At 35.3% G+C, this 27,953-nt stretch overlaps 1 pseudogene; it reads right to left on the bottom strand.

Annotated features, from left to right (window-relative positions):
- Positions 1 to 9,585: 9,585 nt before the first annotated feature.
- Positions 9,586 to 13,720, bottom strand: LOC107728838 (SET and MYND domain-containing protein 4-like; annotated as a pseudogene).
- Positions 13,721 to 27,953: the final 14,233 nt, after the last annotated feature.

The following is a 27,953-nucleotide window of genomic DNA, read 5'->3' as shown; positions in this document are numbered from 1 at the left end:
ATTCTGATTGTGCTTCTAGTCCTATTACGATCGGATTAGTAGGGTCCATGTAAACGCAGCTACTGAGTCATGACAAACCTTACCAAGTCAAGCATGCACTTTTCAGACAAATAAAACCACAGAGATTTAGGACATAATGTAACGTGTCTGTGTGAGAGAGGGAATATGTGTGTTTCTTAAAGCAAAAGCAGAAACTAGATGTTTTATCTATCTATCTATCTATCTATCTATCTATCTATCTATCATTATTATATAGAAATTATTTGCAGCATACATTTGATTTGATTTTCTATCAATAAATTATTCATATCTACAACTTTACACACACACATATACACACACATACATCAAAAAATGTAAAAAAAAAAAAAAAAGAACAACAATGTATGTGGCAAAGCTTTATTATTTTTATTATTATTATTTTACGGAAATTATTTGCAGCATATATTTTATTTCATTTTGTCAATAAATTATTGATAGCCACAATTTTATATTTGTACACACATCAAAAAATGTAAAAAGTATGTTGCAAAGCATTTCATAATTATCATCATCATTTATTATTGTTGTTGTTGTTTTGCTGCATAAATTAGATTTTATTTTAATTTATTGAAGTTTATATCAATAAATTATTGATATCTACATATTTCAGCAGTATTAGCATATCTTTATATGTGACCACAAAACCAGTCATAAGGGTCAGGTTTTTTTATACATTTTATACATCAGAGTAAATAAGCTTTCCATTGATGTATGGTTTGTTAGGATTGGACAATATTTGGCCGAGATACAACTATTTGAAGAATCTGGCATCTCAGAAATTAAGTTTTGATATATTTACTCTAGGAAATTTACAAAATATCTTCATGGAACATGATCTTTACTTAATATCCTAATGATTTTTGGCATAAAAGAAAAATCGATAATTTTGAACCATACAATGTATTGTTGGCTATTTCTACAAATATACCCATGCGCCTTAAGACAATATATGCATTTATACCAGAATGACATACCATAAAATATTATTAATATATCAGAATTTAATTTTTCCTGTCAGCTGTTTAAACATTTTCACTTCATTTGAAGGACTGTCACCATGCCAAAAAAGATATATGCAGTGAAACCCCTTTCCCTTTTCATTACTATGAGCTGTGGAGGTTTATATTTTGACAGGTTTTTCTGAGGATATAGATAAGCCCGGTAAGTTTCCAGCTTACTTGTAAGACTTGTCACGAATCTGTCAACCAGTTTCTAGAAACGTCTCTGGAGGCTTGAAAAGTTTACATGCAGTAAGTATCAGTAATGAAAGTGACCTACAGAAGCGATGTGTCAGTGGAGATTAAAGCTCATGCGTTTACAATGCGCTCCCATTGGCTTCACATCAGGGGACCGCTTATGTCCCAAAAGGCAAGGATTTGTGGGTAAATGCTGTTCATTCTGTCCCTCCCCTTGCTCGAGTCCTTCAGAGCTGCCTCTAAGCAAAGGGTAAGGAGTTGAAGGACTCTGCCCCACACGCTATTCTGGCACACACGCATGGCTGTACCTTCAGCAGGAGGTTTTTCATTCATCACGCACCACCACGTAAACTTAAATCGGCTGTCTGTGTGACAAACGGCTCTGCCCTGATAAAGCACCAACGCAGGTACACGTTCCTCATCAATCAAAATGCAACAAGGTCATTTATATCTCACGCTCAGCGGGAATTACGCGTCCTTTTGCTTCACCCTCAAGGTCATCGAATCTTATAGATCAAGCGTACCTATTAACAGAAGTGAGAATTAGACACACGATCCTCCAAACTGCCTTTCGCAGATGGATTTTATAAAGGAAAATCAATCATCGTGCCGATCAATCTCATCATTCATAGGTGTCATGTATCTCCCGTCCTGAAGACGGACTAAAAACCTCCTAATCACTTTCCAAGTCATAAAAATTCAAAAGGATTCCTTCTCCGTTCTTCTTCTCCACCCGTCTACAGCGAGACGAAGGCCCCTGAGGCTGTAATCAAGCCGGGTCTTTGAAGCATGGCCCCGGGGCCAGCGGAACACTGCAGGAGTGCAGGGAGACACACTACTTAAACACTACTCCTGAGCCACGTGAATTAATAATGGAGGTGGATTCCATCTTTGCTTGGTCACTGTGGATGCATTATACCATCCTATTGGCCGGAGAGTAACAGATACTTATAAAACGGTGTCACCTGTCAAAGAGGCATTAATTAGTCATCCACAGTTGTAACGGAGCAAGCCGCATCCAAACAGGCAGTGTGGCTCGGTATCATCTAGTTGCGTGTTCCAACATGACCATCTTATAATGGATCTCATTCAACCTCTGACATAAATAGTTTCTAAATGCACATCGACACCTTTGACAACAGCATCCATTGCCCCTGATGCTTCTGGGCAATGCTCAACTGATGGACAAGATAGAAAAGCAGCAGAACTGTTGTGGATTTACTTCCCTATACAAACTTTATTTCATCAAGCGGTTTTAAAAAACTAAATTCACAGTTACAAAATGACAAAGGTGGCATTACCTTAATTGCTGATTTCTGGAACCACCGTCATGCACCTCTTGTAAATGTATTGATTCCACACACACACACAAAAAAAATATATATATATATATATATATATTTCTAATTTGCATCAAAGGCCTCATATGAGTAAATCTGATGATCCTGAGTTCAAAAATATCGATAAAACTTTCCATCCCATACAGTTTTTCACAAAATATGAAGTTTTTTTTTATGTATCAGCTTTAATAAACTTATGTCAAAAAGTAGTATTTAAAATGTATAATTTAACGTATAGTTTGCAAAGGAGTGCATAAATATATTCAGTTATTCCTTTTAATGAATAATAATGAATAATAAATAACGAAAAACTTTACATACAGTAAACATCTGGGTCATTTTTGCATTTTCTTCTGTCACAGAATTGAGCAAATAGTTGTAACCTGGCTCAGGGGAACATATGGCAGCTATTTTATGGTTATTACGAGATGATATAGGATACATAAAATGTACCATATTTTATAAGAAAGTGTGAAGTGCTAGAGCAAAACAGTCACTATTTTTGCAACCAGTACCCTAAAATTAGCAAGAAACAAGTACTAAATTTCATTTCGCAAATATTATATATAAATAAGTAATTGCACCATCCCATTGACAATTTTTCCGGCAACCCTCCACAAAGGGTTAACTCATGAAATGGGCAAACTCATGTCATTTTCCAGCAGGATTTGGCACCTGCCCACACTGCCAAAAGCACCAAAAGTTTTGTTAAATGACCATGGTGTTGGTGTGCTTGACTGGCCAGCAAACTCACCAGACCTGAACCCCATAGAGATAGAGCTGGGAGTGACCTTGATGGGACTGATGTGTGGCCTGGGCAGCATCTGCGCACAAATTCAATTATTTATGGTGTGGCTGTGTAGAACTCAAGTGTTTGTTCAGAGAAGAATGTGCTCGTCCATCACATAGAGCTTCAGGGACTATAGCTGAATGAAAATACATCTGTTCAACAGGAAAGAGATTAAGACAAGAGATCTTATTTACACCCGTGTTAACTGTGCACAGGAAGTGATTATGTAATCAAACTATATTGATCTCTTGAGGACAAATAACTGAAATATATAATGAAATTGGCCAGATTGCTTAAAACAATGGACCCTTTTCACAGACTGTGATGACGCTTTTCATGGTTATTAACGTCATTTAATCAAGTAACATTTTCTGTGTTTTCATTTTTCAAAAATGTAATGTACATAACACTATACTTTGTAATTTATCAGCTTGCCATTAAATTATAGAAAACTAGTTAATACTGCATGAGTGTTTGTAATACAACGGCTGACAGAGTTGTGGCAAATTTGACAATTTCTTGATATTTTTACCTCTTTTGTGAAGTCATAAGAATGCTATGCTACTTTAGTTTTTTTCTTTTGCTACTGGAGCAAATAGAAGCGCAAAAATTCTATTTTATAAATTTACCCAACTATGCCGACTTCTGCCTCTGAGAACCCTGAATAAAGGTAAAATGTCCATTATCGCTGAAAAAAAAAAAAACAGACCAAATGAGAACTTTGTTGCCTGTGTTTCTGTTAGGAGATCTTTCCCATTGACTGCACATGGTATTCCGAGGATTTGCTTTGTCCTCCTCAACTTCCAATTTTAGAACACTGCAGCTGAAATTACATCACCTTTCAAATAAACTTGACTCAGTTTCCCCTCTCTAATTCTCTCTCTCATTCTTTTCTGCTGACCTGGTCTCTTGCCCAGGGAGTTTGGTTAAAATAGCTCAATGTGATGTATAGAGATGGAGAGCTCTGCATTTAATCTGGACAAATAAATATGAGCAGCGTCTCGTTTTTTTAGGAAGATAGATAGATAGATAGATAGATAGATAGATAGAGCTTATTAAACAACACTGAAACCTTATCAAATCTGTCTCTGCTCAAGCTAACACCCTCCCATTTTGCTGGTAAAAATGTAGCTTGATTAAAGTTTAATGGCCCTGAGACCCTTCAATTAGTGAGTTTGGCTCATACATTAAAATAATGACTCTAATGAGGAGAGTAATGAAGACTTTATTATGCACATGGAGAGGAGATTAAAATTGCTTTATCAACCATTATGTGTCACTGAGCTTGCTAAAAAAAGATGAAAAATAAGGTCAAAGAAAGTGTAATGAGCAACGTGTTAATATTTAGCACCTCTGCATGTCATGATATCCTATTACTGCTTTTTTAATAATTATAATTGACATGTATTTGTTACTAAAAATTTAAAAAGTAATATTGTGAAATATTATAACAATGAAAAAGAACTGGTTTATTTTAAAATGCAATTTATTCCATTGATGGCAAAGCTGAATTTTCAGCATCATTACTCCAGTCTTTAGTGTCACATGATCCTTCAGAAATCATTCTAATATGGTCATTTGCTGCTCATTTATTATTGGTACTAAATTATCAATAATAGTTCTTATTATCAATGTTGAAAAGATTTTTGGCAGCTTAATATTTTAAGGAAATCATGATACTTTTTTATGAATCTTTGATAAATAGAAAATTCGAAATAAAAGCATATTATATTTTTCAAAAAAATTATATTTTTGAAATATAAATCTTTTGTGACAATATACATCTTTATTGTCACTTTTTATCAGTTTAATGCAAATAAAAGTATTTATTCATTTATTTATATTTTAGTCTTACTTACCCAATCTTTTGAATGGTATTGTATCATGGTTTACACAAAAATATTAAGCATCAACTGTATTCAGCATACAATACGATAATAAAAAGAAATATTTCTTGAGCAGATTGATTATTAATTATTCCTAATTATTCCATACTTTTGACCGGAAGTGTACACACACACACACACACACACACACACATTCTATATCGTTGCTATGTAATCTCATTCCTCTCTGTCTGCTCATATATCAGCAAATATGAATCTTTCTTCCTCTCAGTTGCAGTGATGGATGTCAACAGATATGTCTATACTTCAAATGACCAAGGCACTGCAGGTCCGGATACAGAAACCTCAGCTGATGCATTATGGTCATGGTTATTGATTGTATTATATACAGCCTGCCATTCGATATTCAGCATAAATGGAAACTTGCTTAAAGTAACAGTTCACCCCAAAATGAGTTCTGTTATCATGTACTTACTCACATGGTTTCATGTATGATTCTTTTTTTTCTACAGCAGAACACAAAAGATGGAACACTGGACATTCCTTTCCATATAATGACAGTGAATGGGAACTAAGACTGTCAAACTCCAAAATGACAAAAAAAAAGCACCATAGAATGTCATGCAGCTTTGTAACAACATGAAGGTGAGTAAATGATGACAGAATTTTTTGTTTCTGTCGGATATATTCTGTACATGATTCATCAGGGTTCTGTTAGCCATTTGCAAGCATCTTCATAGTTTGGTACTGTTTTCTCAAGTCAGTTCTCCTATGAAAAATATGTTGGGATGGCGATTGCTCTTTGACTGCCTCTCTCACTCTCGCTGCCTGCCTGTCATGACCTTGGCTTTGATTGACAGCCGAGTGTTGTGCTTGGTGGGACAGCTCACTCACTCAGCTCCGCCGACAGTTTGAGACACTGACATCAGCAAAACACACACTCTTACACACATAAATCTGACAACACCTCTCCCACAGCTCCACTGTCAGTCAGAACGAGAGGTTCCTCTCAGCCAATGAGATCGACTCTTTCATGAGTCTGTATATCATAAAACCTGCATGCAAACAGTTCACATAATCAGGTCTGGTTACCTGATGGAATTACGTGGTGGAAACCAGCTGTGGAAAATTGGCCAAATGACTCCGCTGGCTGTGATGTGCTCACAAACACGAACGCAGGCCAGACACACAGCAGGAAGTGCCAGTGATCTGATAGATGTGCTAGATGGCTTTTCATTATTAACAGAAACATAAGAAGCATTTATGGCCGTACAGTGGCCCCAAAAAGTATTTGAACACTTAAGCACTCTTAAAATGTTTGAAACTGTAATTCATTAGACAATAAAATATCAAACCAAGAGGCTTTTTTTTAAAGAATTAAAGTATACTTTTTAACCAAAATATTTCATAGATGATTACATTTTTAATTGTATTTAAACTATATTTAGAACTATATATATATATATATATATATATATACATAATTTAAAATTCAGAAAATAAAAAATATATATCGGGACACTTTGTGGTTGTTAAACTAAATCGTATATATGCTTGATTACTTCATGCATTTTTACTGATCAGATAGCTATCCGATAAATAAAAGACTAAGTGGAAATGCCCTCCAAGAGGCATTCGAGACTGAAAGCAATCCAATAGCTAAGTGTAGGATTCGGGTCCGTTTAACACATTACCATGTTTAAATTCATTCGGGAAAATTCCTCCTAAAATCAATACAGAAAAATTATAATAATAATAATAAAACATGAAACAAAATAAAAGTATTTAAAAGTCACTGGGGCAATTTCCTCCCAACAATCAGCGCAGAAAAGTACATTTAAAAAAAATTATTTTATTTTTAAAAATTATTATTACATTTATCAGTGCAAAAAAAGTTTAGAAAGTGAGTTTTAGTTCTGAGAAAAGCTCTCGCATCATTTATTCCCACTTGGCTTTATATTTTGCCATCTAATGCAATGAAATTCATAAATTTTTAAGTATGGCTTAGCTGTCCAGATACGATTGGGGCTGCTGTAGATGCTCTTTTGCGGTTTAATTCATCTAAGTTTTGACTTGCGCAATAAGCATTGCATGCTGGGACACACTGTGCCCTGCTCAGTTGGGCTTTAATCTATGTAGACAGTGTCAGGATAAATACAAATGCCTGAGGAGACGGATAAACCCACCTGATATAAAGTCAGGTGGGCATTTCTGCCCCTGCACTGCAATCAAAAGAGTGAGAGATGCATGTGTTAATCTGCTCAGGTCAGCCATACGTACCCTGTAATGCCACATGCTATGTATACATTTAGACAAGACATGACACACATGACAAATGAGTGTATCGTCACAGAATGGGAACACAGGCCTTTTCTTTATCTCAGGACCTTTACATCACCTTGACATTTTTTACTTTAAGCCCCAAAAACATAGCAAAATAAATAACTGGTTTTAATTCAGTTATCATAGAAAAAGTGTATTCAAGTCATTGTCTGCACAAACTGCAATTTTACATATTACATTTATAGCAATTCATTAATTATAGTTCATATTGTGGTTATGCAATCTCATTCCTCTTCGTCTGCGTATTTATCAGCAAATATCAAAATTAATTCGTGATTTTAATTAATTCATCATAGAAGTATTTTCAAGTTATTGTCTGTATAAACTGCATTTTTAAATATTAAATTAATAGATCCGAAAAAAAATCCTACTGCCACTGACCTATAAACTTGATGTACTATATATATTTTTTTTTATTTATTTTTTTATTATTATTTTTTTTTATCTATCCCCACGTATCACAGCAGTATTTGATTCTTATTTGCTGTATTGATAAGCCTCTTCAGCCCTTAAAGCTTATGATTAATCTCCCAAGGTATTAAATGTTAATCTCATTCCATAAAAATATCATGAACATGCCCTTAAGCATAAAAAGTTATTTCTTACATGGAGGTCACATATCCAGCCATGCTGATTATCTGCCTGTTGTGAGTCTGAACGGCCCTGAATGTCAACATGAGGTCACTCACACACACACACACACACACACGCATAGTGCCTGCTCTCCTGAGATATATAATCACATTATCCCGACTGTTAAACAGATTTACCGATGCAAGAACCTTGACCAGAGGCTCAAACCAAACACTGAAATAAACAGCATATCCAAAAACCTCACACAGGCCGGTGGTTGCAAGAGTGATGAAACTGCTAAATCCACTGGCTTGGATTTCTCTTTATCAGTTGTCGTTCTTTTTGAAGAAGTACACAGAAGTCGGTTTAATTTCTTGCGGGCACAGAGATCGTCCCATGGGCTTCACTCTAGCTGTGCGAGAGTCCATTAGCAACATAAAATGTCAATGGTGTCAATGGCCTTTATAGAATTATTGAACCAGCATACAGAGATGAGTGAAAGTGGGAGAAGATTAGTCTGTTAGTCTAATATCTCATTCACAACCATTGTTCTTAAAATATACAACCGTGTGAGTGGGTGTTTGGTGATAAATTTACTTGTAATACATCTGACTTAAATGGATCCCACTGTATAGGCCGACAGCTATATATTGAACTAAATGTTTTAAGAAGTTCTCCTGCCATTGTTTATGTACTGAAGCACATTAAATATGCAAGAGCGCAGGATTCTACTTTTTCTTTTTAGTGTTTCTTGAGGGATAGTATGATGCAATGGTACAGTATGAATTACAAGTAGCCTTTAATAATGCCAAATAACAGGCTGAAGTGGAATATGGAGTACAATCATAGCCTAAAAGGGATGCATTAGGTCTGTTTGTGCCATGCACTGTCTCATATGCATGGTTGTATTCCCACGTTGTTGTTAAAGTCCGCCATCTAGAGGTATGAAAGGTACTGAAATCAGGCTTAAATAATGGTGTTTGCAAGCTACTATTATTGTTGCTCACACTTAAGGGATTTGAACAACCTCTAAATCCAAGTACATGTTAAAATTTACCCTGCATCATTTGTGCTACAGATAATAATGACAGATTAATACATTATTTTACTTGCCCTGCCAATGTTTTCACTGGGCTCAACACCATTTTAATTAATTTAATTTAATATTTTAATTTATAGTTTTACTTTTCTACATTTTATTATTATTATTTAATATTTATTTTTATATCATTTAAAAATATATATATTATTTAAATATTATATAAATTATAATTATATAAAATATTAAAAAATATGTATTATTATACATTTTTACACTCAGAAATTAGTTTTTATTTTCTCATTAAATATCACATTTTCTTTATAAATAAGTAAGCAATAATAGCTGAGCCCACTACAACATCACATTGTTAATTCATGACTTTTAATACTATTGCACATACAGTACATCCGAAAAACAGGCTTTGAATTTATTACGTTTGATGAAACTACAATTCAGTTTTAGCTGTTATTTCACAGCAGTCCTTGCAGGCAACGCTTCATCTCCTGCAGTTCCTGTAGTTCCTCACAGTGAGGGCCACAGTGGAGAGAGAGAAGCTTATGGGCCCTGGGAATCACAGAGAGAGCCGCCCCACAGTCTCTGCTGTCAAAGGAAAAATGATGCTGGGGTGAGAAGAACTGTTTTTGATAATAAACAAAGTATAAGAAGTCTCATCAGAGGAGCTCTTACCATTAAAATGCAGCTGTGCTAGTTTAAAAAGCTGTTGTCCCAGCTCAATGCTGTCCTCTCCGAATTGGGCCTGAATGGCAACTATGCTACGCTTTAGATGGGATGCAGCCAGATTCCATTCACCTGTTAGAAAAATAATAATAATCTTACTATACCTTTTCCTTGTATGAATACAGCCTTTACATAGTTACATAAATTTTTTTCTGATAGTGTGACATATCAGGCTGTTATTCTGACCTGTGGTGGCGTACACACGAGCTGTTACATCTGCTAGATCTCCTTGGAGAGGGTGAGTCTCTGTTAGGATGCTATTTGCCTGAGAAGTATCTGATGTTAGGATTTTTAGGGCCTCGTCTGCAAAACATGGAAACTTTTTGTATATTTATGGATATTTAGCACATACACAAAACAGATTGTGATTAATATTGAGGCGGTACCAAATCTGTCTCGCTCAATGAGACGAAAGGCTTCATCCAAGAGACACTGTAAACCCTTTAGTTTGTTCTGCACATCAGCATTGGTGATCTGATGACCACATGACGGCCCAGAGCACAGGTACCTATCCATATGGGACTGAAATGTACAGCATACATCAAGATACACACAATGAACCAACTAAATGATCATTTGAGATTTTCTGCAAATGTTTACCCGAAGAGGCTTTCCACATTTCACACACTTCAGCCCTGGTGCTGCGTTTTCTGTTGCATTCTTGCTTCCTTCTGTTAGGTCTCTCTGACAGGCTTGACAGTTACAGTGGAAATAGTACTGCTCCAGCAGGAGACGCTGACGTTTACTTTACCTCCATTCTGCTACAGTGAGGACCTGTGTGGAATGACATTTAATAAAAAAAAATAAAAAAAATTTAATGTTCCCGGACGAGCCCCCAACCAAACAAAAACTCAATTCCCAAGATCACATAATACCATAACAGTGCAGAATCTCCTGTCATGGAATCAGATCTTTTGAAGCACGTACAGTGACTGTCACACCACTGTGAGAGGTCTTGGGATGGTCAATGTGACCTTCAGAACATCCGAACTGATTGAGCACGTCAGTTTGACAGCCTGTGGTGAAGGAGATGCTTGTGTTTGGACTGCAGGAGTGGTTAAGCAGGCTGAGAACAGGAAAAATTGCTGTGGCAATGCGGATTTCACTACTGGACTGAACAGCCATGACGCTTTCTTCTGTAAGAATTGAGGAAAAAAATGATCAACAATCGTTAAAATTCCAAGGTCAAATGTATTAAATTGCAGTTTGTGTTTAAGCATGATAGTTTTGTCAAATCTTTGACCATAACAGCAGTGACTGCTTGAGTATTACATCTGAGCTGCATCATGTGTCTCAGAGCCGTGGCTCTGGCTCTCATCTCAGGCTGCCATGTTTCACTTTCTCCTTCATCCTCGCAAGATGCCCACATGTCTGGTGGGGGTCCACCTTGCAGTCTCATATAAAGCAACGCCATGGTGACTGCCAGTAAAAAGCGTGAGCTGGGTGAGTGATGTGCCACATGTGGTAAAAGGCTGTAGATGCCCATGTACGAGTTGCCATGATAGCAGTCTATGTGGTCTGAACTTTCTCTACAGGGATCTCCAGGATTCAACTTGACTGGCAAATCACTTTTATAAGAGCTACATGTCACATGGTCGTCTTGTAAAGTGCTTTTTTCACCCTTTTAACCTGGTTTTGTCCAGCTTTCAGGGCCACTCTTAGTGCAAGATGACCCAAAACCCCAATGGCCAGCAGATCTGCTCCAATTGGGCACTCCCATTGGTGCCAGCGCTCCCAAGCATCTTTTTGACAGCGCTCTCCACAATATCGAATGTAACTACAATTTGGACAGGGCACAAAGCTCGGTGATTGGCTCAGGCAGTGGTGACAGTGTCGGTCTTCAGTATTAAATGTCTTTCCTGCCTTATTGGTCATTGTATTGAGTTTGTTTCCTGGTATAAGTACGAATTTTTCCGTGGTTAATATGTAGCGACCTTTCTCTGGGCAGACACACCAGGTGAAATACTAAAAAGACACACCAGGTGAAATACAATTCTTAGTGTTTCTGCTTTTCTGGCATGGTGGTGTTGGATGATTTGTGGTTGGCTGGTTGGATTTCTCAGGTTTTTTAAGCTGGTTCAGGCATGCGGTCTGTTTAGCTCTCAGTTTGTCCTGCAGGTGGCTTGGGTAACCGGCCTCCAGAGAACGCCGGATGTCCTCAAGACATTCCTGGAAAAAAGGAAATAATCACTTAAACTCATATAGATGAGTCAGGTGTGCATTAAACAAGGTGGCATGTTCTTATTTGAATGCTTAAAAAAACACTCTTACTCTGTATAGGCCTTGGTAAAAGAGGGCAGCAGAACGGTTAGCATAGCACAACGATAGCTCTTCTGTATTCTTGTCAGCATGGCAAACACCCTGAAACATCAAACAGAGAGAGTGGGGAATATATTATGCTCACAGGACCACCTGCCATTTGAAATCCAAACCACTATCAGGGTAACACAAACACTGAGCTCAAACCAGCATAACAAGTTGAACCACAGTGATTAACTTTATTCACAATATGTCATTGTGCCTCATCTCAACAGATTCCAAAAAATGGATTGCATCGCCATCAACAGAACATAAATCAATATTCAGATTTCAGAATGATTACTTTGACATTTATAAAAGGCGTACATATTTTAAGGTCCGTATGCTGATCTGCTTGCCAAAGCAATGAAAATCAATGTAAATCACTCACACTTTTAATTAGCTGGGGGTAAAAAAAAATCCTTTTTTTAAAAAAAAATTGTTTACATGCTTGGGGCATTTGCACTGTTAGAATGAACAGGCAGATTTCCGATACAAAACCCCAATTTGTTTTTATATATAATAGCTATATATTAAATAGCTATAATTTCCAATAGCAAAAAAAATTATTATTATTTAAAAAATTATTATTAATATATATTAAAAATATATATTAATATTGACATTGACCTTGATAGTACTTGGAAACAAAAAGATGAAAGAGCCGTTGCCAAGTGAATCGTAAAAAGACTGTTAACAAACAGGTTTCCTAAATTCTCAGCTTCTCACTGCTCCCTCTATCTGTTATTGGTCAGACAAGCACATAACCCCGCCCCAAACTCACGTCATTGGTTAAGCCACTGACGCTATGCTTGGCTACTTGCAGAAATAGAGCAATGGCGAAATATAGTGCAACAAGGTGGAAACTTTTTGTGGAAATGAACACGCAGTTTATGCATGTTAAGCAGTAATAAGGGGAAATATTTTAACCACGCCAAAATAAGACAAAAAAAGTTAAACTTTGTACACACATTACCTTTTCTTAAGCATTACAACAATACGAAGCAGGTGTTTAGATCGCGTCTTTTCCTTACCCTGGAATAATACAGTGTTGCAGTTGTATAATCCTTGACTTTGAAGCTGAGGTTACCCTGCTGTCTATACTCAGATGCCCTCTCGGGAGACTTTTTTACGGAGTACTTCTCAGAGATTCTGGAAAAAGTGTTGAGATCTTCTGGGCTGAAATATATGGACAAATGACAAAAGGTGGGTAGAATATTATTATTTAGAAACGTATAGCTAATATTTAAGCATTTTTCGGCACTATAATTGAATAACTAAAGTAACAACTAGTGCAGCAATAACGTAAAAACGTAGTTTAGTATTAATAACTTTATCTAACAATTCAAGTTCATTTATGAACAGCTCCACACTGACCATATTAATGATAGCACATAGTTGAATATGGCATCTATATCTGTCAAAAGGCAGAAGCGCTCAGTTCCTTCAGTTTTTAGTTCCGTCCATTTCTGCTCGACATGCCGAACCCACTCTGGACAGGGCAGATCCATTCAAAAATCCTGTCAATAATCGATTACCCTACAAATAAAAGGCACGAAACTGTTTAAACACTTTGGATTTCGATGCAGTAAAGTGACTTCCTGTTGAAACATTTATCAATCTTCAAAATACAGGCCCAGTATTCGCACTTAACGCGTACTTTTAACCTTTTTGACTCCAAGCCCTGAAAGTGCATATATAAATATGTATACTATAAACAAACACACACACACCTAACTTAATTTAGATGTATTTTCATCAATAATAATTTAACGTTATTAAGGGGGCGTTTTAGCATTTTATTTTAGATTAAAATTAGATTATTTTAGTGTATTAATAATAATTTATTGGTTTAAATGCTTATATTCAGCACTTTGTTGAGGCCCTTTCCAGCCCCCCTTCTTGAAAGCAATTTTATGTTAGATGTTTTAAATTCCATAATTTTTTGTGCAGTACATTTGTGATGAAATTAATTTTTATATTAAATGGTTACTTAAAAATTAGATTTGAGTAATCTGAGTAAATCTATAAAATAAGATTTTTTTATTTCATTATATATGTTAAATTATATTTTTAAGGCACATATTTGAATATGTTATTAATATGTTAGGAATTCTTTGTTGGCAATAGCAGTCACGTAGCGACAATAACTTGTTTGGTTTGTTTTGCTTTATTCATCAACACAGATGTCTATTTAAAAGCAGAAATGATGTGAGAAACAATAGGGTGGAGGGTGCATTAATTTTCCCAGTAGGTGGCGATATTGTTCCACGTTACAATCTTCCTTAAAAAAAAAAAAAGAACCACTAGAAAAGTGCACTGTCTCTCACTGTGTCTCAGTTGTCGCCACGCAATTTGTTCCATTAATATCTCTTCATTTGGTCAAGCTATCTTGAGACTTCATTAGATATTTTATCTCCAGTGGAAAATAGGGACCGTTTAGAGAGTTAGTTCTGTCAACAGATACAATGCTTTCAGATTAGGTCTAATACAGATTCTCCACTGAAAATTAGATTTTGCCCATGACATTATTATAAATACAGTGTTTAATCAATGTCCCGGGAATTTGTATTAAAAGTCTGAATCTCCTTCATAAGGATTTATAGGATTTGCAAAGCTAATTTGTCTGTTGTTTGGTTTGCTGTGAGAAATTGTACTCCGAAGAAAGAGCAATTTATTTTTGATTAAATTAATCAGCATCTGCTGCTATACAATATTTGTGAGAAAGTAACAATTTCCATAACTTACAAAAAAAAAAAATTCATCTTCAATGCTTCATCTGAGGTCATTTCTTATTTATTTTTGTCATACAGCTCTGACCAAGCTTGATGGTATCTTTGGCACCATTATCAGAAGACAGGCTTATATTAATCTTAATTTCAAATAAAGAATGTTTAATTTTCTTCATGACTTTCTTTCACTTTATGAAGTGTCCCTGTGTCTGCATATGAATATTAATGTTGTATCTGTAAAGCAGCTGCTTCTGTGAGGTCCTGGGGTATGGTGCTTATCACACATGTGGTTGTTGCTCTATAAGAGCTTGAAGTTCTACTGTTGTGTTTCATATTTGTGTTTCAGCAGCTGCTATTAATGCACCCTGTGATCTAGGGCACTTCTTGCATCTTGTATTTTCGTGACTGTCTTTGTTGTTGCCTGTGGGTGGAATGTTTTCCAAGAACGTAGTGCTTTCTGATGTTTTACCATCTTTCAAAAGAGTTGTCTTTATTTTACAATGCTCGTCTAATGAGTCTTCATTTGCATGTAATCACTTCAGTTTTACTAAATGTAAGTCAGTTCACGAATTAACTTCACTCTTAAGTGTAGTATATGATGCAATTTTTATTGCTTCTCGTATGTTACTTAAAAATCTTACTTCGATTGCAATTAAATTCACTCTCAGCTCTTGCTGCAAATTATACAGCAAACCTTTTAACTTGATACAAAAAAAAATCTAATTAACATATGAATTTGTGAGTTTTTTTTTAATGATAAAACTGTGAATTGAGTGCAAAAATCGTTTGTTTTTTTCTTTAAAAAGAAGCAGTTCATGAGAGTCATTGGTTCATGAATCAAACTACACTGGTTGAGCCGTATGTTTTTGATTCTCTAAAAAGAACCGGTTCATAAGAATCATTTGTGTGTGAATTGGACTACACTGGTTACGCTGTATTTGTTTCACTAAAAAGAGTCATTTGTTTGTCAAGTGGACTATAATAGTTGCGCTGTATGTTTCTGATTCGCTAAAAATAACTAGTTCATAAAAGTCATTTGTTTGTGAATTGGACTATACTGGTTGTGCCGTATGTTTTTGCTTTGCTAAAAGGAACCAGCTCATAAGAGTCATTTGTTTGTGACCTGGACAACACTGGTTGCTCTGTATGCTTTTGATTTCCTAAAAAGAATCAGTTTCACAAGTGACATTTGTTCATGAATTGGACTACTCTGGTTGCGCCAGTGTATTTTTAAATTTTTTTTATTTACTAGAAAGAATTGGTTCATACTACACTGGTTGTGATATATGTCATTTTGTGGTGACGGCAATAAAAAGATGTGTTTCTTACCATTATTTTGCAATAAAAGCTTTTTATTTTATTTTATCACATTTACTTCAGACTGCAGATTCTGGGGAAACTCTGGGGCCAAATTTGTTGAGAACCATTGATGTAAACAAAACTAATGTATTAAATTCACTGATGCTATTGTAGCAGAATATATGCGAACTTAATGCATCAGTCAATAGTATATTACATTATTTATCTGACCAAAGATAAAAACCCAATATAGCTGCCATGCAAAATGTTGTGAAGATGGATTTGATTTAAATTGTGACATGCATATCTGTCATTGATTTCAAGTTTCAAATGATACACTTTGACTTGAATGCTCAATCGCATTGTAGTCTGCGTTGGTCCCTTAATCCAAGAACTGGGATATCTCACCCACTATTAAGTTGCATGCCTCAGGAGGGCTTCTATTGTAGAAAATGGTGAGAAATTAGATTATATAAATGGAGACCCTAACAATAAAGGATCATTTAAGTTTCTCCAGTCAATTCTCAATGAATTTTCCAATGCCTGCTGTAATAACACCAGCGAACAGATGTGAACAGCACCCTGCAGAGCATAACAATGTTGTACTATCACATAATTGAATGGCTTTTAGTTGGTGTATGCACAGAATTAGGGCTTGAACAATCTCATTTTAATCAGAGCCAAGAACCATAATGCATTAAACAGCTGAACAAACATTTTTAGTTGTGTGGAGATGAAAATACTCGTCAAACCTCTTTCTCTCCCTTTCGTACACACTCATTTCTCATACAAAGCCACACGCACCAGCCGAGACACCGTGGCTCGGGTTCCCTGTGTTTTTATTGTGCATGTCTTGTGAGATTTGGTTCAGCCACGGGATAATGAAGTCCTGATCCATGTTCTGTCCAAACAGACTGTTTGATTTCATTTTCTGGGTTGTGAAACCCAGTTTGCTCAGTTAAGCTTCACGGCCCACTGAGGTCAGAGGAACATTTACATTTGGCTTTCATTTCAGTAGGTACACACAGTAGGCCTGTGGTGTCATTGTATTACGGAACTTTAAATCATTTTAGACCTTTATAAATCTAGATATCTTTCATTATGCAAACAGGTAATTATGAGATGAAGTTTAAAATAAGAATAACAATCACATTGTGAAATATAAATGATTTTAATTTTGGAATAAATGAAGATTATGAGATATGAAGTAAAATTGCGAGATATCAACTGCATTTAAAATCGAAATTGAAATTGAAAATGTTTTTTTTTTTCTGTATGAATATACTGTATACTAAAATGTCATTTATTTCTGTGATGAAATGCTGAATTTTCACCAGCCGTTACTCCAGTCGTCTCATGATCCTTCAGAAATCATTCTAATATACTGATTTGGTGCTCAAGAAACATTTCTCCTTATTATCAATTTTGAAAATAGCTATGCTGCTTGATATCTTTGTGATTTTATTTTCTTAGGATTGTATGATTAATAAAAAGTGATGAACAGTGTTTATTTGGAATAGAAATCCTTTGCAAAATTGTTCTTTACTGCCAATTTTGAAGAATTTAAAGGGATAGTTCATCACAAAATGAAAATTCTGTCATTAATTACTCACCCCCATGTCGTTCCAAACCCGTAAAACCTTCATTCATCTTCGGAACACAAATTAAAATATTTTTGATGAAATCTGAAAGCTTTCTGACCCTCCGTAGACAACAATGCAACTACCACGTTCAAGGCCCAGAAAGGTAGTAAGGACATCGTTAAAATAGTCCATGTGACTTAAGTGGTTCAACCAGCATTTTCGAGAAATAAAATAGTGTGAAGTGACATAGTGAAGTGACATGTGGCCAAGTATGGTGACCCATACTCAGAATTAGTGCTCTGCATTTGTCCCATCCAAAGTGCACACACACAGCAGTGAACACACACACACCGTGAACACACACCCGGAGCAGTGGGCAGCCATTTTTTGCTGCGGCGCCCGGGGAGCAGTTGGGGGTTCGGTGCCTTGCTCAAGGGCACCTCAGTCGTGGTATTGAAGGTGGAAGAGAGCGCTGTACATTCACTCCCCCCACCTACAATCCCTACCGGTACGAGACTCAAACCCTGCAACCTTTGGGTTACAAGTCCGACTCTCTAACCATTAGGCCACGACTTCCTCCAATAAGATCGCAATTGTGAAATATAAAGTTGAAATTACCTTTGTATTATGATAGTCTGAGGCAGACTATGAAGCTGTCGTTCTTTCAAGCTGTAAATTTTTTTTTTGTATGCTTATTTTACACAGTAAGATAAACTATTTTGACAAACCTTTAGTATTTGTATAGTGTATCTATTGTTCTGCTGTTCTCGTGAATCTGAATAAGCCTCTTTTGGGCGTATATGCGGAATTGAGTGATTATGCATTCACAGTTCACTACAGTAATACCATGGGTTTGATTCCAAGGGTACTGTTGTATACTTTGTATGCATTGTAAACCACTTTGTACAAAAGCGTTTGGCAAGTGCTCGAATGTGATGTAAATGTAAGCATCGAGCAGCTGTTTATAGCATTCATTTATAGTCATAGACAGCATTTATATCCACTCTTGGAACAACATTATTTATACAATATCTAGACAAGAATCAGAGAAGACAACTGTTGATTTCATGTGAGAAGCCTTCCATGCCCTCACGTCTGATCGCCTTAACTGAGAGAGACCGCCGCTATGTGCATGTCATATCCACTGACAGGCTTTGGCATTTTCCCAGGGTTGTCTGTGTGTGTGTGTGTGTGTGTGTGTGTTATGAAGATCAATAGAGCACATCTGTCTCCTGGAAAAAAAGCTCTTTGTGTTTCAGTATTAATTTTGGTTGCATTGGTCGGTGGTCAATAAAGCAATTAATCTGGGCCAACTGAAGAGAAAAGAAAGTAAAAATCTATCGAAAGCCCTCTCTTCTTGAAATGATCAAAAGTTTACAGCATTTTTATGATGAAACATGTATTTTGTTACAGTTTCTAAAAGTGTTTTTTTTCTTTGTTACTAACATTTAAATGTTGTAATGTAATATAACAAATAGTTACAATAATAATGTAGGAAAATATTATCTAATCCATAAAACATAATATACAATGTAATATTTTCCCTAATTTTTCACAATCATTTTTCCAAGTTTTTCCACAAGAAATAGTTGGTGCCTAATTAATTTTGTTTCATTAATTTGAACATGCTCCACTGGATCAGGGATGGTTAAAGGATCTTCTGGTTGACCGAAGGCAAATAGAGCATCTACATGAAGTTCATTTGAGCTGCAAAGCGAGATAGTTATGCTCACATTACAAGTTTGGTGGTTCAGCTGAGAGAAGCTTATGCAACAGAACCCTCAGGCCTAGATTTTCACTACATTATCCTTTATTGATAATGTTTTGACAGGATATTTGTCCAGTCAGTACTACAAACAGTATGTGGATGAATTGTCGACATACTATAATACTATAATTGTCAAGAAATAGGATGAAATAGATAAACCGCATAAACACATTGCATTACACCAAATACACAAAATAATGTTCTTTTTAGCAACATCATATGTCCCCTTTAAAACACTGATACCGATGCTGATGTTTAGAGAGCAGAGTTACAGAGAGCTGAAAATAAATATATGATGTATTGCAGTTTAATCATAACAAATTAGATGCATATATCATTATACATTTAAATGAACATTTATTTTACAAGATGTTTCCTCAAAATTCACTTTGATCGCAATTGATTAAAAGTGACAGTAAGCACGTTTATAATATTACAAAAGATTTCAAATAAATGATGTTCATTGAACTTTATATTAAGCAGCAAAATCTGTTTTCAACAACTTGAGCACCAATAATAACTAAGCAACAGTTGAGCATATTGGAATAATTTGTGAAGGATCATGTGACACTGAAGACTGGAATAACTGCTGTAAATTCGGCTTGCCATCACAGGAATAAATTACATTTTAAATTTGATATAAAAATTTTTATTTATTTTATTTTATATTATTATATTATATTATTTATTTTAAATGGTAATAATATCTCACAATATAACTGTATATTTAATAAAAAGGCAGCAATTGTTAGGCATAAGAGACTTCTTTCTAAAACATAAAAAAATCATAATTATTCCAAACTTTTGACCAAAGGATCATTCCGTGTCAAATCAACCAAATTTTAAAAACTTCCTCGGCTCAAATTTTTGATTTTGCTGATATATTTTCTGAAGAAAGATTTTAATAAAAAGGCAGCAGTTGTTAGGCATAAGAGACTTCTTTCTAAAACATAAAAAAAAATCATAATTATTCCAAACTTTTGACCAAAGGATCATTCCGTGTCAAATCAACCAAATTTTAAAAACTTCCTCGGCTCAAATTTTTGATTTTGCTGATATATTTTCTGAAGAAAGATAGACATGTATAGTGATGAAAGCCAAAATATTAAATGTCATGGATGAATATTGACTGAGTAATCCACTATTCTGTAGAGGGGGATCAAAATGACAATTTTCACCTGAGATTCAGAGCCTAATTACAGGGGGTTAATCATGACTTCAGAAAGATGGCAGCATCATAATGTTACTTTTACACAGAGATTAGTAGGTCTGTTAGTAAAATCTGTTCACTTTGGCAATCTTTGTTGCATTATATGTCAATGGTGACCATTCAAAAATGGGCAAACAACACTTTTCAAGTTTTCAGGCCTGTAACTCAAGAAATATTAAAGATATCTTAATGCCCTTTTAGATATTGGGCCTTAGCAAACTTTCCTTTTGGCATCTTCCAGAGCATTTTTTCCTTTAAAGAGGAATGTCTGAAGAACAAATAATTTTGAAACTAGAGATGTATCTTGTTTACTTCTGTCAAAGCAACTGCATTGAACATACCTGTCTGAGTGCCATAAATATTCTTTTTCCAAAGTTTGCATGCCTATAACTCAAGAAGTATTAAATATATCGTAATATGATTTTAGATTCTAGTTCTTAATAAACTTTCCTTTTGGAATCTTCATTTTCAAGGCCCTACATCCTTCAGTTCCAGAGATTTGGGGGTCTCAATGAGGCTCCATTTTCAGATAGTTGAATATTACCTATTTTTAGAGGCTGAAAAGCAAATGTTGGTCACTTTGTATACAGTTGATACTTAGTGTATTTAAAGCAGAATGCCTGAAGAATAAGTAATGTTGAAACTATAGAAATGCATCTGGTTTCCCTCTATCAAAACAATATGCACAGAACATACCTGTCAGAGTGCTAAAAATGCACTGAAATGGTCAAGTTGAGGCACATTACCTTTCTCTCAGTAGTCTATTCAGAAGATTGTATATTTGAATCAGTTTCAGGGATATTTGGAAGAAGGGATTTTGTTCATTTTAACAGCTTCTGAAGCTACCAAGAGTTCAAACATACAGTATTGTAACATGTTTGAATCAAATCCCACACCTCATAGGGAAAAACTTTTGCTTTCGCCACACATTGCATTCACATCAATAAACCAAGATTTGCCTAACCTGGATTCATTATTAGAATTTATTTTTCTTTTTTATTGTTATATAATGTGAGCACAGTCATAGTGCTAAAAGGCATATTTGGCAGAATCACTGATATTACCTCAAACATTTAAGGTCTCTCACACTTGAAATAATTAACACTGGGTAATTCTAAACCCCAGGTAAATGGGATCCTGGGTAATCTTATTTTACATTTCACACTGTTCATACTTTACCTAGAGTTAAAAATTAATTCTGGTCATTCATAATCTGATGTGTCACACTGTACATTCCTAAACCCTGGGTTACTGTTATTATTTGCATTGTATTCAACAAAAATATTCAACAATCTGAAAATGGAGCCTCATTGAGACCCCCAAATCTCTGGAACTGAATGATGTAGGACCTTGAAAATGAAGATTCCAAAAGAAAAGTTTATTAAGAACTAGAATCTAAAATCATATTGCGATATATTTAATATTTTTTGAGTTATAGGCATGCAAACTTTGGAAAAATAATATTTATGGCACTCAGACAGGTATGCTCAATGCAGTTGTTTTGACAGAAGTAAATGAGATGCATCTCTAGTTTCAACATTATTTGTTCTTCAGACATTCCTCTTTAAAAATAAAAAAGTATCGTATTTTTTTTAAATTGACCCACATTTGGTTTTTGACCAAATGGAAAATAAGTACATTTTAACAATTTACTCCTGAAGCCATATTAAAATTCCATTGAATTTTGAAAAGTGCTGTTTCCCCATTTTTGAATGGTCTCCATTGGCACATAATGCAACAAAGATTGCTAAAGTGAACCGATTTTACTAACAGACCTACTAATCTCTGTGTAAAAATAACATTATGATGCTGCAATCTTTCTGAAGTAATTTTTACCCCCATGTAACTTGGCTCTAGATCTCAGGTGAAAATCACCATTTTGACCACCCTCTACAAAATAGTGGATTACTTAGTCAATATTCATCCATGACATTTAATATTTTGGTTTTCATTACTATACATGTCTGTCTTTCTCCAGAAAAAAATATTAGCAAAATCAAAAATTTGATCCGGGGACCTCTGGTTGAGTTGACACTGAATGACCCCGATATATATAATGCTCAGTAAAGACCATGACATCCGTGTGTCATTTCTTATTCAGTGAGCAACATCTTATTTTGTCTAGGAATAAAGATCTGAAAGATTTGTGATGAAGAAACCTTTTATGTAAGGTCGATGTTTTTCATCTAGAGATTTTCATGTAACCAGATCTTTACTTGTTTTGTTAATAGTTTTCATTGGTTTAAATAAATCAAAATGAGTCTTTAGTAATTCGAATCATCCTAGCATTTCATTCCTTATAGTAATGAGTAAGCCATTTTTAGTTCTCGTTTTTCACTTTTTTGTGTATGGGTGTGTTTACAGCATGTGGCATGTTAATTGTGTGTTTGCTAGATTAGGTGTCGAGACTGTGTGTGTGTGAAGAGGGCTGGGATCAGGTCGGTGTTATTGATGATGTGTCGTCTCTGATGTAATTACCTCAGCACTCTGGGCTCATTAGCTCTGTCCGCCTCACACTCACTGTTTGTGTTTCTCATTTACTATAATGAGATGGATATGAAGTGTCTCCCTCTCCACAAATCCTTTTACTTTCTTTTTTGCCCTTCTTGCTCCCTCTCCATTGTCTCATGGCTTCTCCGTTGGTTTATTGTCGCATCTGTGGTGTTTTGATAAGGCAGGTTTGCATTGTGCTGGAACGAGGCTTTCTGGCTCTCCATCCACGTGACTGTCAGACTCGCGCTCCATCAAATATTCACCTCGCTTGTAAATTTTCACTTACACACAGTTGGCTGTTTGTTAATTAAACCTATCATCTCGTTGCTGCATGTCCTCTGCACCTTGTGTGTGTGTGTGTGTGTGTGTATGTGTGTGTGTGTCACAGTGCTCATTTAAATAGTCTGAGAAGTAAAATCTATGATAAGATTCAGATGCCTAATATCACAAGGCACAGACACAGTAAACAAATGTTTTTACTATGTAAAATGAGAAGCAGTACTTTATGACTTTTTATTCATTTTTATGCTTTTGTGTTTATCTGTAATTCCATTTGTATTGATCTTTTTCCTTTTTTCTCTTTATTGTTCCACTTTTTTGTTACAAACAGTAGAAATCAAAAACAGAAAAGACAATGCTATAATCATCTGTTTTATAAAGGAATATTCTGGGTTAAATACAACTTAAGCTTCATCAGTGGTGTCTGTAATATGCTATTATCACAAACAATAATTTTGATTCATCCTTTTGTTGTAGTAAAAACAAACCAAAATACATTTACAAAAACTTACAATGAACAAGCTTTATTATTATTACTACTACTACTAAATTAAATTTTAAATTTAATTCAATTAAATTTAAAATTATTTAGTATTTAGTTTTATATTTGATATGTAAAGTTCTTTAAATAAGGTGTTTTCAGACTTTCAGACCACAAAATTTGATCCCTCTTACAAGGAACCCATATAACTTTTATGGAAGCCTGTTTCCGCCACAGAATAAATAAAATATGAAAAGGTAATTGTGACTTTTTATCTGACAGTTCAGACTTTGTTTCTCGCAGATATAAACACAGAACTGTGATATATAAACTCAAAAGTTTGACTTGACATCTTGTAATTGTGACTTTTCCCCCCCCCTCCGAATTCTCGCAATTCTGTTTTAATGTCCCTGTTTGTTTTAATCGTAACTTTTTATTTTGCAATTCTGACTTTTTTCACAATTGCGAGTTTATATCACACAATTCTGACATTTTTCCTGAGAACTGCAAGGGGGGGAAAAAAAAAATCAGAATTGTGAGATATAAACTCAGAATTACGAGAAGGAAAAAAAACGTTCAGAGAGAAAAATTACAGAAACAGGTTTCCATGACAAGTAGGGTATATTTTCATATAAAATACATTGTTTGAGAAAAATGTATGATATTATAGAGACAACAAAATAAAATAAATATTTCCAAAATTAAATAATTGGATTTGATGTTGATGTTGTATTGTACCGAAGCAGATTATATAAATAATACAAATTTATATACGTTTTTATATTTTATATATTTATAAAATATTTATATATTTTATAAATTTATATATATAAAATGTACCTGAGGTATGTATATGTATATATATATAAGTGAATGTTTGAAAGGTCAAGGTTACAATACAAATTGTTCATTTTTTAACTGATGTCATTCTTGTTGGTGCAGTTGAAATACTTGAAATGGTAATGACATTAAAGTTTAAAGGTCAGATATAACTTTGCACAGACAAGGTTACTATTAAAGTTTTGTGTTTAAGTGGCTATTATTTTAAAATATTGAAATTACTTTCTGTAATTGGTAATATGCCACGCATTGCTGTTGCTAAAACTTGTATTTACCCAGGAACATTGTTTTTGTAAAGTTTCTTCCTGAAATGTACGCCATGCCCAACGGCTAAGATAAATCAACAATAACACCGCAGAAGGGAGAGCAACAAAATAAAATGGACAGAGACATTCAAGTAAAGCAGTCTATTATATAAACTTTAGTAAAAGTAAAAGTGTCGGTGTGTGTGTACATGTGTGGAATTAGGCCACCTAGGCAAGCAAAGCCGAGCGGAACAGCGAGTGAATATATATGATGGAGACGGAGGCATGGCCAAGGCTGTGGGTGCGATGAGCCCAATAAATCATCATTAGACGGAGAGCCCAGAGACATGGGGAGACGACCCACCAAACTCATGCAAAATGTGTCTGTCACATATGAGCTATTATGACACCGGTCATTTGTTATGCGTCAAAAAATACATGTGCCGGTAAAACAACTCACCTGCTGTTTTTAGCAGCTAGCATGTGGAGATAAAGGAAGACAACTCACAGGAGAGCGATTTCACAACCCACACAGTTTGAACTCCATTTTAGGATATCATACATAAAATACTCCAGGCCAAACAAAGTTACTCTCTTTATTGGATAAACACACAGTGGGGAGAAGATATCATGGGAAAAAGAAACGGGCATGGTTTCAGGAGATGTTTTAACTGGATTTGAACATATAATATCCACATGAGCACCACGGCTCAGCATGCACGACACATGCTGGACACTGTACCATTACGCCATGGGTTCAGAAATTACCTTTTTAAGAATCACATTTTTTCTAAAATCTTGTTTGCATTTGTGATTATACATTGAAATATAAGACATGTTGCACCAGGTTTAACTTAATTGACATCATTTGTTTGATCTCTTCCTTGCATAACGTTTTTGTATGGTTTCAGAAGGCTTGTAATATTATGGGCCACTTTTGTTGCTTATTGGACAGTTTTTGAAGTATGTCAACCCTTTTTGCTTTCATGGATAAGAATGCATGAAATTAAATACGAAAAGTCATTAGAATAGTAATTTGAGTAGATTTTGCCATTTATTTCAGGTCCTCGGGTGATATAAAAAAACTGACAGCTTATTAAAAAATAGTCCAGGTGTTTCTCGGATTTATTTTCCCCCCTTGTTTTTAAATGAAAACGTCTCAAACAAAACATGTTTTCGTGGTAATAGTGTTTGAATTGCCAATATTATTTTAGTTTTATTTATGTACTGTTATAGTATTTAATTAGTTTATTTTTATAATTTCAGTTTTAATTAAATTCTAGTGATTTTTAGTACTTTTGTAAAAGGGAAGAATTGTTAAATAAAGTCGTTATTTTTGTTTTCTTTGTGCACAAAAAGTATTCTCGTAGCTTCGTAAAATTACGGTTGAACCACTAATGTCACATGGACTATTTTAACAATGTCCTTACTACGTTTCTGGGTCTTAAATGTTTCAGTTGCGTTGCTGTCTATGGAAGGTCAGAAAGCTCTCGGATTTTATCAAATATATCTTAATTTGTGTTTTGAAGATGAACGAAGGTCTTACGGGTTTGGAATGACATGAGGGTGAGTAATTGATGACAGAATTTTCATTTTTGGGTGAACTATCTGTTTAAGTGTAGACTTAAGGGGGCCAGATTGACTAAACAGGGCGAATTATTGTTAGAGCGCAAAGATACAGACAATGCGCAGATTAAAGAACACCGACACAGCCAGTGTTTTTCTATAATGATCAGTACAGTCTATCAAGACCAGCACAAATTAGCGTGAAGTTGCAAACAAGCAGAGCCGATGATAATCAGGTGCGGGTCATCTACTAACAACACAGGCGCAAAATCGGTTAAGACATTCTTTTTTGGGCGTTAAATAATGGTGCAAGTAAACTGACTACAGCGAAGCTTAGTAAATCACCTTGCGGGATTGATTTTGTACTTTCCATTCAGCTGCAGTAGATGACTCGACGTCAAATGGAAAGTAGTTTGATGGCAGCCTGATGTTAATTGAGGTGTAAACCTAACTGTAATTGATAGATGTGAGAGGCATCGAGGGTAATAAAAATGTAAATAACTAAAAATGTATTTAGTGTGAGAAAAAAACGTATTTGCTCGCTTGCGACTGAATATGTGAGTTTATGCATAAGAATGAGAGTCTTCAGGTTATCTTTGCATGTCCTTCCCCCACCTGAATGAAAAAAATGGAAATAAAGACAGAGAAAAGATGAGCAGAGTCCGAAAACAGGCGAAATACAACAGGCTCTCTGCGATGTAAATGCACAGTGAACCATGATGCCACATTTGCCTCAGCTCCTGCAGCGCTCTCTAAATACCGGCTTACTTAAAGGGATAGTTCACCCAAAAATGAAAATTTGATGTTTATCTGCTTACCCCCAGGGCATCCAAGATGTAGGTGACTTTGTTTCTTCAGTAGAACACATATGATGATTTTTAAGTCCAACCGTTGCAGTCTATCAGTCTTTTTAATGCATGGCAATGGTAACAAAATCTATGAGAGTAAAAAAAACATGCACAGACAAATCCAAATTAAACCCTGCGGCTCGTGACGACACATTGATGTCCTAAGACATGAAACGATCGGTTTGTGTGAGAAACCGAACAGTATTTATATCATTTTTTACCTCTAATACACCCCTATGTCCAACTGTCTTTGGGCGCGCACAGGCATCCGGTGCGTGAGGTGTGTACGCGCTTTGGCGTAGAGCCTGCTCGCCTGAAGTTATGGTTGATTGCTCTTCGGCTGGATATCAACACACCCATTAACGTAAACTACGCCAGAGCGCGTACACACCTCACGCAC

This window comes from Sinocyclocheilus rhinocerous, unplaced genomic scaffold (genome assembly GCF_001515625.1).
Source record: "Sinocyclocheilus rhinocerous isolate Xijiao unplaced genomic scaffold, SAMN03320098_v1.1 scaffold397, whole genome shotgun sequence".
NCBI lineage: Eukaryota > Metazoa > Chordata > Actinopteri > Cypriniformes > Cyprinidae > Sinocyclocheilus > Sinocyclocheilus rhinocerous.
This window is presented reverse-complemented; position numbering and strand designations above follow the sequence as displayed.